The following is a 17,062-nucleotide window of genomic DNA, read 5'->3' as shown; positions in this document are numbered from 1 at the left end:
CAGAAAAGGCAAAGGAAGTAAATTTGCTGGGTTTATGCTAAATGAAAAAAATGCTTTCCAGTAAAGTATGTCATGACTGGTTTTTCCAGCTGTGTTGCACTAATAATACTGTCACATACAGCAGGGCTGGTATGGAAGTGATTCATTCCACCTAGAGCAAGGTTGCACCATGACCCTTTCCAACTCCAGCATTTTTGTTGGGAGCTGCATTACCCCTACTGGCTGTGAGAAAAGCTCTTCTTCCCATTGCTGTTTGATTTCCATGGAAAAGAGGAGCAAAATGACTTGTACTAACTCTGTGTCTGACTCTTAAGCAAATTATTTTAATATTCTTTTAGCAGCTCACCCCTGCATAATAGTGACTAAGTCTTATGATGAAATATTTATAAAGTCTGAAAAACAGGCTGCTACGTGTGCTCCCATTTTCTTGATCGTTCTTTTGATGGCTGCCTCTTAGTATTCAAAATCTGGTTTTATTTACACTGATGTGTATTCAGAGTGACTTTTTTGAGGTATATGCTGCTGAAACCCATGGCATGATTTATCTGAAAGGTTGAAATAACAACAAAAAGCTGTAAATATTTGGTTAGTTGGATTATTGCAGCTGATTCTTCCTCTTCTTTGGAATGCATGTAGTGCATAATGAGGTGCAGAGGGAAGACATGGCAACTATTCCCAAGGGATTTACATAAATAAGGAGTACTGGCACTTTTCTCGGTAATATTAAGTTTCTGAGCAAAATGTTATTAAAAAAAAGTCAAGGAAATGGTGCATAAAATGTGTATGAATCAGGTCCTAACTCAGTAATCTAACTCCTGGGGAACAATTAAGGCATAACAGTCTCAAGGCATTTATCTGTCATTTTTATTGGGACACAGGGAATTTAAAAAAAAAAAAAAAACCACCTAATGGAAATCTTAATTATACATACCTAATTATGAAAACTTCACAGAATAGAAATGCAGACAAGGAAAGCTTTCCAACACTAATAATGCTGCTTATAAAGATGCCATAAACAAGAGAAGGAGCTTGGAAGGATCCCTGATGAAATCCTTCTCTAGTCTTCCACAGGATTCAAAGGCATACTTGTAAGAAAAAGGAAAGCAAACCATCAAAATTCTGCAGCCATAATTTTAGTAAAAGTTAAATGTCTTTACCCATAATGGAATCAAACACAATTTACCTTTCTTTAATTGCAGACACTTAGAAGTGTTTATATATGAAGTATTCATATTTGCAAGAAACAAAGAGGTAGAAAATTACACTATTTCCACACCCCCCGGTGTAAGGTCCTGCCTCAGCTGCAATCATAATCTTAAGAATTTGTAAGGTTTTGGTTTTGCCTGCCTGTATAACCCAAAATATCTTGGGGTTGAAACTCTGGGATTGTGAGTGAGAATGCACATCTCAGAGTAAAGGAATACTGTGGATGAGGGAGAATACCAAGAATACTGAAAGTTAGATTAAAAAATATAAATCTATTAAAATGGCACGTGCCTTGGCAGGCTTCTGTTCATGCAATTAATACAGTTTCATTCTATACCACATTCCTTGCCTAAAGAATGGCCAGAAATCCTGGCTGGAATAATTAGCATGCATGGGATATATGTTTTACCTTTTTAAACTCGCTGTCTCTTGCTGGTTTTGGGACTGGTATTGTGGAAGAAACATTTTATTAGGGCTAAACCTCCATTTATCCCACTCAATTATCAGTGCCCAAAGGAGGCATTTGTATTAAGAACCTCTCTTGCCTCTCTGGGATGGAAGGATGTGCCCTGCACAGACCCCTTCAGATAATGGGGTGTCCCCACCCACTGTGGGCTGAGCTGAAATGAACATCACTCTTCCCAGCTGGAGAGATGCAGGCTGGATGTCCTACAAGCTTTTTGGTACACAAAACTGTTGATTAGTTTGGCCATTTTTTATTGCCTGGCCCAGCAGGATTCTGAGTAAAGCTCTTTTAGCTCATATATTGAATTTGGAGAGAAAGACTTTTATTTTATTTTTTTTAATTTAGGGGTTTGAGTTTTTTCCCTTGTTTATTTTTTTTGTTCTTGTTGTTGGTTTTTTCCTTTTCCTTTCCCTTTCCCCTTTCCTTTCCTTTTCCTTTCCTTTTCCCTTCCCTTTCCTTTCCTTTCCTTTCCTTTCCTTTCCTTTCCTTTCCTTTCCTTTCCTTTCCTTTCCTTTCCTTTCCTTTCCTTTCCTTTCCTTTCCTTTCCTTTCCTTTCCTTTCCTTTCCTTTCCTTTCCTTTCCTTTCCTTTCCTTTCCTTTCCTTTCCTTTCCTTTCCTTTCCTTTCCTTCTCTACTTTAATTATGAAGACCATGGGAGCATATGGTTCTGAATGTCTTAAAGTTAACTCACTGTGTTAGCTAACCACCATCTCTCCTATTGGGAAAAGTTATCAAGCCTTTACCTGGAAGAATTTAAATGTGAAACACGTAAAGGACATTTCAGAAAACACATAAAATACTTTTGTAGATGAACTTTAAGTCTCATAAGATCTATTTAATAGTGTATGTAACAAAGGACAAAAGACTTCTGATAAAGAACCGGTTTAAGAAGCAAAATTAATACTTTTCCTAAAAGAATTGGATAAACAGTTATCCTTACTCAGGAAATCTGTGGCATGAAACCTTTATCACATCAAACAATAATGAAGGGTGACATTTAAATCCTCAGACTTTCTAAACTGTGACTCTGAAAATGAAGCACTACTGATGCCTTTGACAAGAAAAATATAGGAAGGAAAAGGAGATGTAGCACAGAGATAAGCTATTTATTTTTACTGACCTCAGTCAATCCTGTCCTTGTTTTTTAAATATTTTACAAGTCAACGCGATACAAAATGTGTCATTCATTAGATCTGTCAGAGGCAGCAGCTTGGGTAAATGGATGTGATGGATTAACAAAACTCTATGAAAAGCAGAAATAGTGATAATTTTGCAGAAAAAGGATAGACAAATATCTAAAAATTGCCTTTTTCTTTTTTTTCAGTGTGCCAAAGATATAACAAACTCCAATATGTCTGATAAGTTTTCTATGAAGTTAAAAAAAGGTAAAAAAAAGAAAAAAAAGGACAGGAAGAGCCTTTTTAACATGTCGTACTTGAAATAGGGTGTTGGTAGGGATATGTATGTGGGAGTGTTTTCTAAGGTAATATATATGTATGGTAAAAGTATATACCAGATGAAATTAAATTAATTTTCAATTTTTTTTTAGAATAATCAAATTGTATAACAAAATGTGTTAATGAAGATTTGTTAGGTGAGAAGTATCTTGTGTCAGTTTGATACTGCTGACCATAAAACAGTTACATATGATTTATCTGCCCAATAAATACTTTGGAATTCAAAGTTCTCAGTGCACCAGGCACAGAACAGCACTCCTGCTTGTTTACATCATGATGAGAACACAAATTGTCTTCACAGAAATTACAGAATCCTTTTAAAAATGAATTAATAATTTATTATTTTATTTTAAATTTTATTTAATTTATTGAATAAGAAAAGAAGGTTTTGCTTATATTACCCAAAAGACTCTACAGTCTCTTTAGAAACATTCCTTCCCAGAACAACAAACGTATCCCAGGCCATAACCTTGTCATTTTATTTGCAGAAATGTAATGTTAGTAATTGATCTGTTGCTTAATTAAGCAATACATTGAAGTATGTGCTTAAGTGATCTCTATTTATTGGGAAGACTAAGCTGTTTTGTATTTTTATGAAAGTTAACACACATTTAGGAGCTCTGTGAAATGGGAATGCTGTTGATGGATAAGCACCACAGTGAAATACTTCAGGTAGCACCTTATTCTAGACACTTTCAGTTCTCTGTGATGCTTTACAACAAATTTTGTGGAGTCACACTGGGACCACTGAAGGGGAGAAGATGCAAGATTTCATCTTGATCCCACCTAGTGGCCCTATTATGCCTTGTGCTATGCAGGTGAGAGGTCCAGCTCCTTTCTTCCGGAAACAAGGCTCCATGGATTGGGTTGGGCTGGCCCAATGGTGGGGCACAGAATTTCCCCATTATACAGTATAAATTCTACAGATTTAAATTTGGGTTATAGATATGAAATGGCCTGGCTTGGAAGGGACCTTAAATATTATCTATTTCCACACCTTCCACCAGACTGAATTGTTCAGAGCCCCATCCAGCCTGGTTTGAACACTGCCAGAGATGGGGCATCCAGAGGTTCACCTGTGCCAGGGCCTCACCACCCTCATGGTAAGGGATTTCATCCTAATATCTAATATGTATTTACCCTCTTTCAGTTTAGAGATGTCTTCTCTCATTTTGTCACCACGTATATCTGTAAGCATGACAACTATTTTTGAAATTTTTCTTCATTAATGTTTTCCAATTTGTCTAGTTCACAATACCCCAGTTAGGACATTAAATACCTTTACTTATTTCAGTCCTCGTTTTCTACTGGAAAATAATTATTTATCTTTGTACAAAATATGTATTTTATAATGGAAATAGTTATGTCTAATTATATAGCAAAGAAGGAAAAACTCAAACTGTGTAAAATGAGAAATTATTGTCTGCTCTACAGTTTCATAGTCTTCAGGCCTCAATAATAAAAATACTTTGGAATTTCCATGTTTCTCTTGCACAGATAGCTTTAAAATCCATTATGACATCAAACAATGATAATAAAATTTCAGGGAAGGAAAATACGTAAATTAAAGCAAATTTAGAGGTGACTGATCTGGCAATCAGAACAAATTCTTGTAGAAATGAAGACACTCTATTCTGCAAACAGTGTAATAGAATTATAAAGGAATTCTGAAATAAACATGGATATGTGAAGATATTTCAAGGTATTTTCAAACATTTCAGCAATTTCTTTTTATATTCTGCTTGCTTTTGAAGTTTGAAAATTATTAGCTTATGAAATTTACCATGTTTTAAATGTAACTAAAGAATATGCTATACAAATTCTTTATTGTGAAAATATATGGGTGCTCTGGTAAGCAAAGCTCAGCAGAATTATTTAAGTACGTTTAAATATAATTCTTCAAATAAGACTTCTATTCCTATCTCTTGGTGCTCATGGAAAAAAGGCAATGTCAGCATTCTGGTCACAGGCTAGCTCTTATTTGGGCTAATCTATGCTGAAAATCATTATTCTCAAGTAGTACATTTCTGGCAGTGAAGAAAATTTTAAGCTGGAAACAATGAAATATGTAAAAAAGTGAGAAATATATTAAATAGGTTAAAATATGTGGGAAAGTTTATGTAGAATCCTAGTTTGATTTTTAAGAACATCATCTTTGTAACCAGTTGCAGGGTACCCCATTTTTTAAAAAAATAAGAAAATTCCTTTCTTTCATTTTCTTCTCTTTAACTTTGTTGTGATGAGAGCTTTGTTATGATGACATTTAGAATGTCACCATTCTAAAACATTGACAGATTGTTTTGTTGTGCTTGTATTAACTGCATTTATTTTCACTTTTTTTTTTAATCTTGAAAAAAAAAATAGTATAGTCCTTCCCTCAGTCAGATAATCTGCTCCTACAAAGCCACTCTGTATAAGTGGGTATTTTCTGGAAGACTTTGTATTAATGTCAAAATACCTGCTGGGGGAAAGGATGTTTCCTTTATGGGCTTATTTTATTTTCTTTTAATAAGAAAAAGAATACATGATCAGTTAAGAAAATATGTTAAAAAAAAAAAGGAAGACCTAGAAGAGAGTCCTTCTGACCTTCTGAGATATCCATTATACTGCCATACTCATGACCCATTCTTTAGTTTCTTTTCAATCAATGCACCTGAAATTCTCAGTTTTGTTGGTTTAAAATAGTTTATATTTGCATTCAGCAAAGGTATATGAAAAGGGAATCTAAAATTTTAGATCATTTTTAACTGGGTACCAGTAGGGAAGTAGAGCAGAAGTAAAACATTATAATTGTTAAACCTTTAGAACTTTTCGTGGAAGAACACTCCAATTTTAAATCTGTTCCACAGTCTTTAGTATACCAATACTCCATATATGTTCATGTGTATCACTCTAAAGTATGTAAAAATGCCATTGCTACTAGAACTATTTTGTACCTGTGTATTCAGAGACATAAATTACTATAAAAATACAAGGATGTAGAAAATTAGACCAAATGCATACAGTTTTTCCCATCTCATTCTTGCTGTATGCCTCTGCAGTTCACCTGAAATTTTATAAGGGGCAACTACATAAGATAATTGAGGGATTTTTTAATGAATATTTTTGAAGCATTACCATTTCTATGATCTAGTTCCAGAATTCTTTTCTGCAAAGTGAGTGCATGAGTGGTTAGTTGTTCTTTTTATTTTTCCCTCTTCATGTAGCTACAGTGAGTTGTGAGCTCCCATCCTGCCATTCACAAATCAGGAGGGCCCATTTACATTGAAGTCCAACAAAGGACAGCTCACCAGAAAGATTCTGGGTCTTAAGATTTTTGCCTAATTTAAGGGTATTTCCTGTGATGTAGGAAGAGGAGCCTCTTTAATATCAGCACAAAATATATTGAGTTTGAGCAGTAAACTTTTTTTTATTCAGACTGAATAAGACATCACAAGTGGCAGGTAGGTTTTAGTCTTGACTAGAATGTGGGGAAAATTGTTGGGATTTTTCTCTTTTCATCTTATGCATATATATATGATACATATATATGATACACAAACACACACACCCCTGCAGTTCAAAATTATACCTGAGTGATTATCTTTCAATTCATAAAATAAGACCAGAAAACTGAAAATGGCAGGAAGCTCTCCCTAAGCTTCCTCTCACTTCCTCCACCCAAGAAAAATAAGAATCCCCAAAAGATAAAGGGACATTTACCTCAAAGAGCAAACAGCAGCAGTTAGATCTGGGTTGCTTGTGCCCCCACACTGTAGGGATGTAAGTGAAAGATTTGGTTTGATATCCAGGATACCTTCCCTGTTTTCCATGCCTATCCCAAATTATATCCTGTGTTCTCTTAGTTTAGCAAATGGTGGCTGAATGACTTCCCTCTGACTCAGTTTCCTGTCTGTGAAATGGAAACTGAAATTGAAGCTGAATTGTTGTCAAAGCAATTGAAACATGACTTACAACAAGAAAAAAAACTAATATTAGTTTACCATCTATTGACCTCCATACCATCTTGCTAGTTTTTGCTAAAGTAGCCTATTTCAGGAATGTTCAAGAACTTTGACAATTATCAGATGTGTTAGAAAAGAGAAAGTTCTTTTTCTGAGCTTGCTGAAAACATCAGGATCATTTAAGGATAAAAACTTCTTTTTTTCAAATGATGTATTTTAATGTTAATTTATAATTAACACTGGACAAACTTAAAGAAACATGCATCTTCTTGATCTTTGAATGGATTGGTGTGGTCCTGGGTGCTGCAGTAAAATCACAGCCATTCTTCTGATTTTGGATGATCTGTAACAGGTCCCAGATTAATTGAGGATGAGAGAAACTATATATAATGATCTGGAAAAGTTTATATTATCTGGGTAACTTCTAGACTTTTTCCACCTTCATTTCTGATTCATGTCTTGTAGAGAGTAATTTTTGCAACCTGAAGTAATCAGGAGCTTCGTAATTGACTTTGGGATTTGACCCAGCTAAATTTTTGGTTTTGCTTTCTGGTATAAAATTATAAATAACTTCATGTTCAACTCTAGTAAAGAAGCCCTAAAAGAACAGTTCCTACATTTCTTACTCTCAGTATGATATTTCTATATTATGGTTTTATAAATAAAAAAAAATTATGTTCAGGCTTGCTTCTAGAGAATCTTTATCAAGAGTGTGTAATAAGATTATTCTTTTCTCTGTGGCACATGAAAACAGTGGCAATTGCTGCACTACTTTTAAATAAATGTGTTGTAGTGGGTCTGCCTTTCCTGGCCTTCAGCTTACCACCCTGCAAGTCTCACTCTCCTCTTCCCAACAGCAGAGGGGCTGGGAAAGCTTGAGGATTGAGATGAATACAGCCAAGGTCACACAGAAGCAAAGCAAGATGAGCTGATTTATTCTCTTATTCCCATTAGCAGGCAATGTCCAGCATTAGTATTAGTAGTATTAGTAGTTGCTGTAGAAGATAATTGGTTTATTAATTAAATCCTTGCCCCCCACACTGTTTTCCTACATCTTTTACTGATGAGAATGATGTTGTATGGTGTGGACTATCCCTGGCCAGCTGAAGCCAGCTGTCCCAGCTGTGTCCCCTCCCAAACTGTTGCTCATCCTTGCAGCCTTCTGGCCTGAGAGAGTATCCTGATGATGTGCAACCACTGCTCAGCAGCAGCAGAAACTTTGGCACTTTATCAACACCATTTTAGCCACAAATGCAGCACATGCCACCACATGGGCTGCTGTGAAGGAAATTAACTCCATCCCAGCCAGACCCAGCACAGCCATCATCCAAAGCTGTTCTAGTCCCTTTGCCAAGTACAGCAACGCAATAAAGATGTTTTATTGTTTGCTTTTATTGTTTGTGTCTTTAAAAGGCCATTAAAAATAACAGCCCAAATGTTTCTGTGGTTTGTGGGATCTATATGTGTCAGTATTAAAGTGAGTCATACCATCACAGTCATGATAGGTTATTGGCATTTTACTTTAACAGAAAAAGTATGGCTTGCTTGAACTATTTTTTTTCTTTCTGTTTTAGTAGCACCTCCATCCTAGGAGCTATTATGAATGTTTATATAAGAAAATGTTCCCAAAGCAGAATTCCAGCCTTTATTAAGCACTATATTTCATTGCAAAATTGGTTTTGCTGTGAATTCTAGGAAAATATGTTCAAAGTATTACACTGTGTAAACATGTTCTTGGTAATTGCATAACTGCATTGATCTTGGTGAGTCAAATATCAAACCATTTCCTGAAGATATTCCCTTGAACCACATGTATCTGAAATGACACAAGCAGTTCCAATATTTAATGATGTCTGTGGGTTTGTTTCATAGCTGAAATTAAAGATAATTGTTTTCATGGGCTGTCAGCAGTTTATTGGTATGAGGTTACTTTTCTCCTGGAGTGGAATAGTGGCTGGTACCTCCTTTAAACCTTCTATTACCACCAGGCTAAGTTAAGTGATGTTATTGCCTGGTTTAACAGCTGTCCAGCTTGTCACCAGTCATTTTTTCCTTACAAAGCTCACTAAAGTTTTCTGCATCCATATCCCAAAAACTGAAATGCTGTCTAGGATGGTAGAGCATGTTACCAATCCTAGCTGAAACCAGAACAAGGTCTCTGGACTGATTCTCCTTGGGATTTGTCTTGATCTACTTAAAGATTTCTTTATTTTTGTGTAAATGATAGTTACAAATGAAGATTTTTCTGCATGGAAAAGAAAAACATCTATAATCTTCACATAATGAAGTAATACAGAGTATGGGCATGGCATAGCAAGAGAGGTTTGAAATCTGGGACCTGGTGCAGTGTAGAGGAATGTGAGTGCAACATGGTGACCCTGGAGACCTCAGGAAACAACTCACTTTTATTCATTTGATGATAAGTAGAGAAAAAAAGGCATGTGGGTTGGACAGTACAGAGTTTTAGAGTAAGTATCAGTTATATGTAAAACACTCCATATGCAGTACATTGAACTGCAAAATGGAATTGCAGAGCAAGGAAAAAAAGCAAAGTGTGAAAAGTGATAAGATAAAAAGACATAAAAATACCCCTCATTGGACCCCAGAGTGAGGAAGATGAAGTTATCCTCCTGCCACCAAAGAGGAGAAAGAAACCCCTGCCTTCAACAAATCTTTTTCTCTAAGGACTTTCTGTCAGACTCCTCCTGCCCCCAAAGTTTAGCCAATAACCTCAGGACAAAGAAAAATAGTAGGAGGGTGTGCCATGACAGTAGGGAATGACTTTGCACAAGGAATTCTCTGTATACCTGTTTTATCTCTATTATTATTGAGATTCTTTATCTAATAGTATTCTATTGTTAGGGAGGGTTTTGGTTTTTTTTTTCTTTTTTTTATTCCCTCATTTGTCTATAATTACTAGATTTGGAATTATTTGATTAGATGGCTAGAATCTCAATTTCACAAGCAATAGTTCTTGACTTTGCTCATTAGGAGTGTTTTCTTTTGCCCAAACACTTTTCTGAGCCTATCAATACCTTCCCAATTTCTATATTATCGAGTTCATCATTAAAGAAGATATTCAATACTTGTTGTAGCAAGTAAAAAATAGCTCAAATTATTACTTATGTGTAATTACATAGCCAAGGAGAAAGTGAAATAATATTTTTCTATCTTTTCAATAATGCCAGCAACATTGACTTCTGAACAAAATTTTAACTATATGAATTCCAGATTGTATTGGTTGCTTGTGAGTGTCTCACCATGTGAATAATAATAATAAAAAAAAATAAAAAGAAACCCACCCCCAGTATTCATAACTAAAAACTTGTGTTCAAAGGTTTTCCTGGGAACTTATTGTACCAGAGCTACATCTTGAGGGATGTAGGGACACAGCCAGCAGTGGCATTTAATGAATTAGTGGCTACAGGAAGTAGAATATAACTGCATTACACTGGGCTAACCAAGCTGAACATATCCTTTCCATTAATTTACTGCAAGATGAGGATATCTATGGTAGACAATAATAAATTGAACTTCAGACTTAGCTTCCTTTTACTGTAGGGGGTGAGATACCTCTCAAACTTTGAAGCACAGTTTAGGAGGGATTACAGCAAAGGAAGGGAAATAATTGCACTGACTGAAAACATCACTATTTAAGCCTGTGTAGACAAACAGTTGTCATTCTGTGGCACTAAAGCTTTAGTGAGTAGCCTAATTAGAAAGGCAACTCAGCCTTCAGTGAAATCCACTGGTTTCTCAGGCCTTATTTTATTGAGTACTAGAATAACATGCATCAATCTCCATGGTTGCAGAAAATGAAATCCTGAATCTCATTTTCCTGTATGTCCAGACTGAAACTGGCCCTCAAGTATTTCTTATTGTTAGGTCCCACAATGAAAAATATGCATGATACCACTGTCACCATTCATTTTTTGATTTGGTATTGATATGGTATTGATACTGACCTATGGGATATTTTAGCATGACACCATTTTTTATATTTATTTGTATTTTATAAATCTATTGACTGATACAATATTGATGAGCATTACTAAAACCACTGAACTTACTGTTAGGTCTGTTTGGTTTCATCACTAACTGCAATGCATGTATACAATATAGTTTTATACACTTTTTCTGGTTTTGTTTCTTTATTTCTCCTGAATTATTACTGAATTAGATTGTTACCTATTTAATACCTGGAATGGAAGATGTATTATTAAAATCTAGTACAGTGTTTACTCTCTAAAAGTTCAGCACACTTGTGGCAGCGTTAGGTTGTTCTGTAGCTAAGAAAGGTAGCTGGAAAATCAGAGGCAAAGAAGATTTAAGCAAATTAAGTCCTGTGCAGATATTAAGATGATTTAGGATAGCATGAATTTGATTTGTATAGATATGCCAATGGGGAAAAAGATTCAGGCTGTGGAAATTTTTTACATTGAAGGTTATTGCCTAGAGAAAATATTTTTTCAAACAATATCTTTTAATCCTCCTTTGACTTTTTTCCCCCACCTCCACAATTTTTATAGTTCCTACCAAAAATATCCCTTTTTCTCTTTCCTTAACAAATGCTACAAAAGAAACATGCTGGAGTCCCAGGTGTACCTTCCTAGGCCATTTACATCACTTTTGGGTGTGTAAAAACTGCAGATCTGCTGAGCAGCTCCCGTGGCCCTGGAGATGAAGGAAGGGAGGTACCCAGAGTGTGTGTGATGGTTTAGCAGAGGCTGTCACTGGGCTCCACATGGTAATGTGTGTTAACCAGTGTCAGAATTGTAGATGCTCTGCTGCTGAGTGTTTTAGAACACCACCAAATGGCATGTATTTGTCTCTCTTGTCAGCAAACAGTGCTGTATTCTAACTATATTCTAACAGTGCTATATTCTATACCTAGTACTTGTTTCTTTTTTTTTTTTTGCTCCTGCATAGGTGTGAACCAGTATTTAGTCAGAAACACAGCTAACAGAGAGCATCAAATTCTAGTCTATGCAGCTTCCCATAACAAGTGAGACTTAATTAATTAGCTAAGAATCTAATTTTGGTAATTTCTGGGATAAAGTAAGTGTCCTTTGCCCCTCTGACAAGGGCAGACTAGGTGAAACTCAAACAATGTCTTGTAATGGCAAAACTGATAATTAGTATATATCAGAAATAATCAGTATTGTTCAGACACCTTGTCTACAGGGTAATGGCAAACCAGTTCCTGTCTTTCTAACACTTCTCTGGTGCGCCATTGAAGGGCTTGTCAACGTTGCTCTGCATCAAGACATCCTTTTATATAGATGAATATGTTAGCTATTGAGTATGTAAAGGTGTTTTCCCATTTAGTTTTTAGTCAAAATCTCATTCACTCCTCTCTGCAAAAGCTTTCCCTCTGCAATCTTCGTGTTCATGGACTAGCTTTCATTGTACATGAAAAGCAGTTTTAAAAAAACCAAACAACCAGTGTGAAGGAGGCTTTGATTTGCAACATAGAATCTGTAATCATCGCTGTTTTAATTTGCAGACTTGGGTAAAAAATATATATAAACCACTGAATTACTGAAGAGATGTGGAGATACGAGGTTTTCTAGTTTCCATATGGCCAAGTAATGGAGGAGATAATGAATTATTTATTTAGTTAAGAATTCTAAGTTATGAAGAGTTTACTGGTTAGCACCTTGAGAAGTGTAATCTCAGTGTACAAGTTCAGTACCCAATTCTAAATGAAGAAATTACTTTTTAAATTCTCGTTTACAGTCTAGATGATGTTTTCCACTCTTAAACACTTAGTACATATTCTTGCTTCTTCTTCCAATTTGCTCTATATGGTGTGCCAGCATTGCTGAATTGCAAGAGTAAGGTCTGAATCTAGAATGAATAAGAGTTGGAAAATAATATTTCAGTTTTACAGAAGGACAGCGGACAGAGGATGATGAAATGACTTCCCAGAAATTCCCACCACAGAGCAGAACAGCAACCTGGGCTGCAAGGGTAAGTTCTTTCAGTGCTGACTTTATAAAACATGCTGTGAGTGTCCAGCACCAAGTGCACCTGAAAAGCCTGAGCATTCATGATGATTGATTGCATCAAACTCTGCCTGCTGTGGTCACAGTGGACTTCTCTGATTTATATCACTTTAGGATCTACTCAGAGTTCTAGGAAACATTCAGTAGGAACATCAGCTTATAAACTTCATCACTTTTCTGGAGTAAAGTGTTGTAAAAGTCCTTAACATGCCTGTTTGTGTTTCTGAGTAGTAGAGGTAATTTTTTTACCTCATGTTTGCAGCAAAATACCAGAAATTGAAAATCAGTGGGAAGGAAAATTCTGTGACTTCTGAACTCGTTTCATTATGATTCCTTGAAAAGATAATCCTAATTGAATCCAAATATTTCTTTTCAATAGATCTGATATTATTATTAATCTAATTTTTAATTTCTGTAAAAGATATGCTCTTGAAGTAAAACCATATTAAAACAGAAATCTTAATGCTTCACAATTTTTTTTCTGAATTAAATTTGTCAGAATGAGTACATTCTTGCAGAATATTTTTACTTTGGTGGAAATATGTCTTCTGACAAGAAAATATTTCATTATAAAGATTTTGACCAGCTCAAATTGGCTCTTAGTGTACCTACTGTGAAGCCAAAACACTAAGGAGTTCTTTCTGATTTCCCTTCACATTTGACATAACCAATATATGAGAGAAGTTATTAAATGCTAAGGCAAAGCTAAAGCTTGTGCTGTAGAGACATTGGCCAATTAATATAATTATTGTGTTTTCAGTGCTGCTAGTTTTGATAGCTCCTGAGACTGCAAATCAGCCCCTGCTCTTGCTGTCATGTATATCACCAGCAGATGTAGCATTAGTGCCATAGGCACAGGCCAGATAATCCTGAATTTGGAAAGCAGAGAATGTCATGTAATTATTTTGCAGCCTAACATAATGTGGTCTGTTTGCAAAGACAAAAATACGGCGCACATCTTTCCTGTTGATGTTTTACAATAAAGCTGACAGCCAGATAGCAGCAGGGTGAGGGAGGCAAAACGCTGTGCAGGATGTGCCTGTGCTGGAGTGACAACCCACAATACAACCTATAGATACAGCACAAAGGAGCTCTAATAGCTCTTCAAAATAGACAAGTTAAGTCAATGGCATTAATGCATACTTGAAAAATGAGCAATACCGTTATCCATCCTGTCAATCTTGCAGCAGAATGGAGAAGGCAAGGAATTGCTTGAGGACAAAGAGTGGGAAAGCCTTCTTCCTCTGAGGAATTCCAAGGTGGCCTCAGTGGATCTGAGTTCAAAAATATTGGAGCATGACTCCAAATGCCAAACTGTATATTTTCAGGTTGAGGTTAGAGTCTTATTGTGCCTTGCCACATCCTCTTTAGTCTTTAGCAGCACATTTTTATCCTTTGTTTTCCCTGTATCCCATCATATATAATTACCTTCCTGTTTCTCAGCCTTCTCCCCCAATCCCCTTATGTTCCCCTTGTTTCCAGTTTTCTCCTTTTACAAGGCCACTCACCTCACCCCATTGCTTACTTGGTGTATTGTCTGCTTCACATGTAAAACCCCTTTTTTTCTGAGAAGATTAATGCATCAACCAAAATAGCTAATGACTGACTGTCCTAAATTGCTCTATTCCTTGTGTATTACTGATTCATACATAGCTGATTCAAGAATTCTTTACAGGTTGCTTTCAAGTCAAGACCATATTTAGGTGGGTGCAGTAGTTTTGTGGCTTGACACCTTGACTCATGTTTCTTCCACACTGGATCCTCTCTTGGCATCAGGGATAAATCTAATTGCCTACTTTTCAGGAAACAATTTTGGTCTTTTATACTGTCGGTCAGAGTTTGGATTCCTGAGCTGAATAAAATTGGGAAGCATAATAGTTATCAAATATGTGATGGAGATTGCAGTTGAATGACACCAGGACTCTGTATCTTGCCAGTTTTTCCTCATTTAAGTTAAAAGAAACTTAAAATCTTTTGAGCAGTTGATGATGACAATGTTGACAATGGTAACAGCTATCAGTAATCCTATTGGTGTTTTCAGGTATATTTTACAGTTGTGAATGAGAGGAAATGATAAGGGATGGCAATAAAATGAATTCAGGAAAAAATTTTCACAGACATCACCTGAGCTCTCAAAAACATGACAATTTTTTCTGAGTTGTATATATGGCTCAGATGTAACCTTTCTTCTTTTAAATTCTGGATTTTCTATTTCATTAGCAGTAGCAAAAGAAGACTGTTAATTAGAGGGCAAGCTGGCTTGTGCCAGAACCCAGAATAGAGGCTTTTTTGGAAAATTAATAATGTGAAGAATAAGACAGTGTTAAGTCAATAAAAATTATGAAAGAGAACCAAAAAATCAATAGTATAAAATAAAGTTCTCCATCTTAATGAGATAAAGTTGGTGCATGGATATTGGCACAAAGTAACTTGCTGCTTTACGGCTACCAAATTTTATTTGAGGTCTATGGTTCAGGAAATAAAAGTTTAAAAAGTTTTATATTTGAAACTCTAAATTTCTCCAAAAGAAACTAATTTCTTCTGACCTGTATGAGTCACAGCGAGCTAAGTTAAATTGGTGGTATAAATTTGTAGAAGAGTTCAGATGTTATTAAAGAACCCTTGAGCTAGACACCTTTGGTTAATGTTATCATCTGGATTCCACAATGATTAAAAACATAGTAACACATTCTTCCTCATTCATTATCTTACAGATAATAACCACATATTTGATTATGTTTGATTACATTATAAGCAATATGCTCAAACTTATCATGTATACAAAAAAAAAACCATAGAAAATCTTTTGCATGTAATTAAGATGTAAAACAACAACAGCACAACAAATTTATTCATAAGTTCTAGCATTTTCTGTCCAACAAAAGAAAGGGAAACCAATCTCCTGTGACAGAAATTAAAAAGGGGGGCAGGGGGAACTAGGCTTATAAAAAGTAATACAGAAACAGATGTCCTCCTTTATTGTTTATAATACATTTATAATAATGTTGGAATAAATCAGCCAAGACTCCATTTTCCTCATGCAGAAAGCCAATTCTTTATTCACAAAGCTCATATTTGTAGGAAATATCAGAAGGCACTGTGTTAAACCTAACTGGTCAGCAACACAGTGAAACTCAGTTTATTGGTCAGGAAGAGCTATTGTATATGTCTATCAAATTTTCTGTCTCTAGATATGTTTACATTTTTCCCTTGTGGGTTCTCATGGAACAAATTTTATTGTTTACACAGGTGCATTTGTTTTTCACCCTCAGAATAGATTGTTGTGTTGAACAAACTTCTCATTTGCAAAACAGCTTCACATGGGAACTTGCAAATTGCTTGTTAGCTGCACTTAGAGGAAATGACAGGCCAGCTCTGGCAGTTTTAGCAGAGCAAGGCCTGATTTCAGAAGGCCTTTCTTTTATAATTCTTCTACCTGTCTATGACATAATAATTTATTTTTTATTTTAGGGCACCACAGAAAGATATTGTGCTCTCTGGAAAAATCATCTGTTAGCTCCTGGTAAACAGCAGAGCTGCTGATTCACAAGTACTGCTTTGACTTTCTCTCCCAGTGTTTTTCTCAAATGTGCCTGGATATTTGTAGTACTTTGTATCTGATTTTCTCTACTTGTTATGCACATTATTAACAGATCTCCCAAAGCAGAGAAGGCAGAGAGTCCTAAGATCTACACCTGCCCATAGCATCTTGAGAAACTATTCCCTTGGTAATTCCACATTCAAGACATCTGTCTCACTTTGTCTGTAATTTTCAAAGAGGCAATATCACAGTGCAGTGTCAGGGGGAAAATAAAAACACCATGTGAGATTTGAAACAACAGGAAAATCCCCAAACAGTTGGAAAAATGCTGGGAAATAGCTGAAACTCCTTTGTGAGTGTTAATATTTAATAGGGTTTTTAGTTATCCTTTAGACTCTTCTGTTCTTTTAGGTCCACAAGCAACAGTAAGAGTGTTTTTA

This window comes from Molothrus ater, chromosome 2 (genome assembly GCF_012460135.2).
Source record: "Molothrus ater isolate BHLD 08-10-18 breed brown headed cowbird chromosome 2, BPBGC_Mater_1.1, whole genome shotgun sequence".
NCBI classification, from domain to species: domain Eukaryota; kingdom Metazoa; phylum Chordata; class Aves; order Passeriformes; family Icteridae; genus Molothrus; species Molothrus ater.
The sequence above is the reverse complement of the archived record's forward strand: the minus strand, read 5'-3'. Positions refer to the sequence as shown.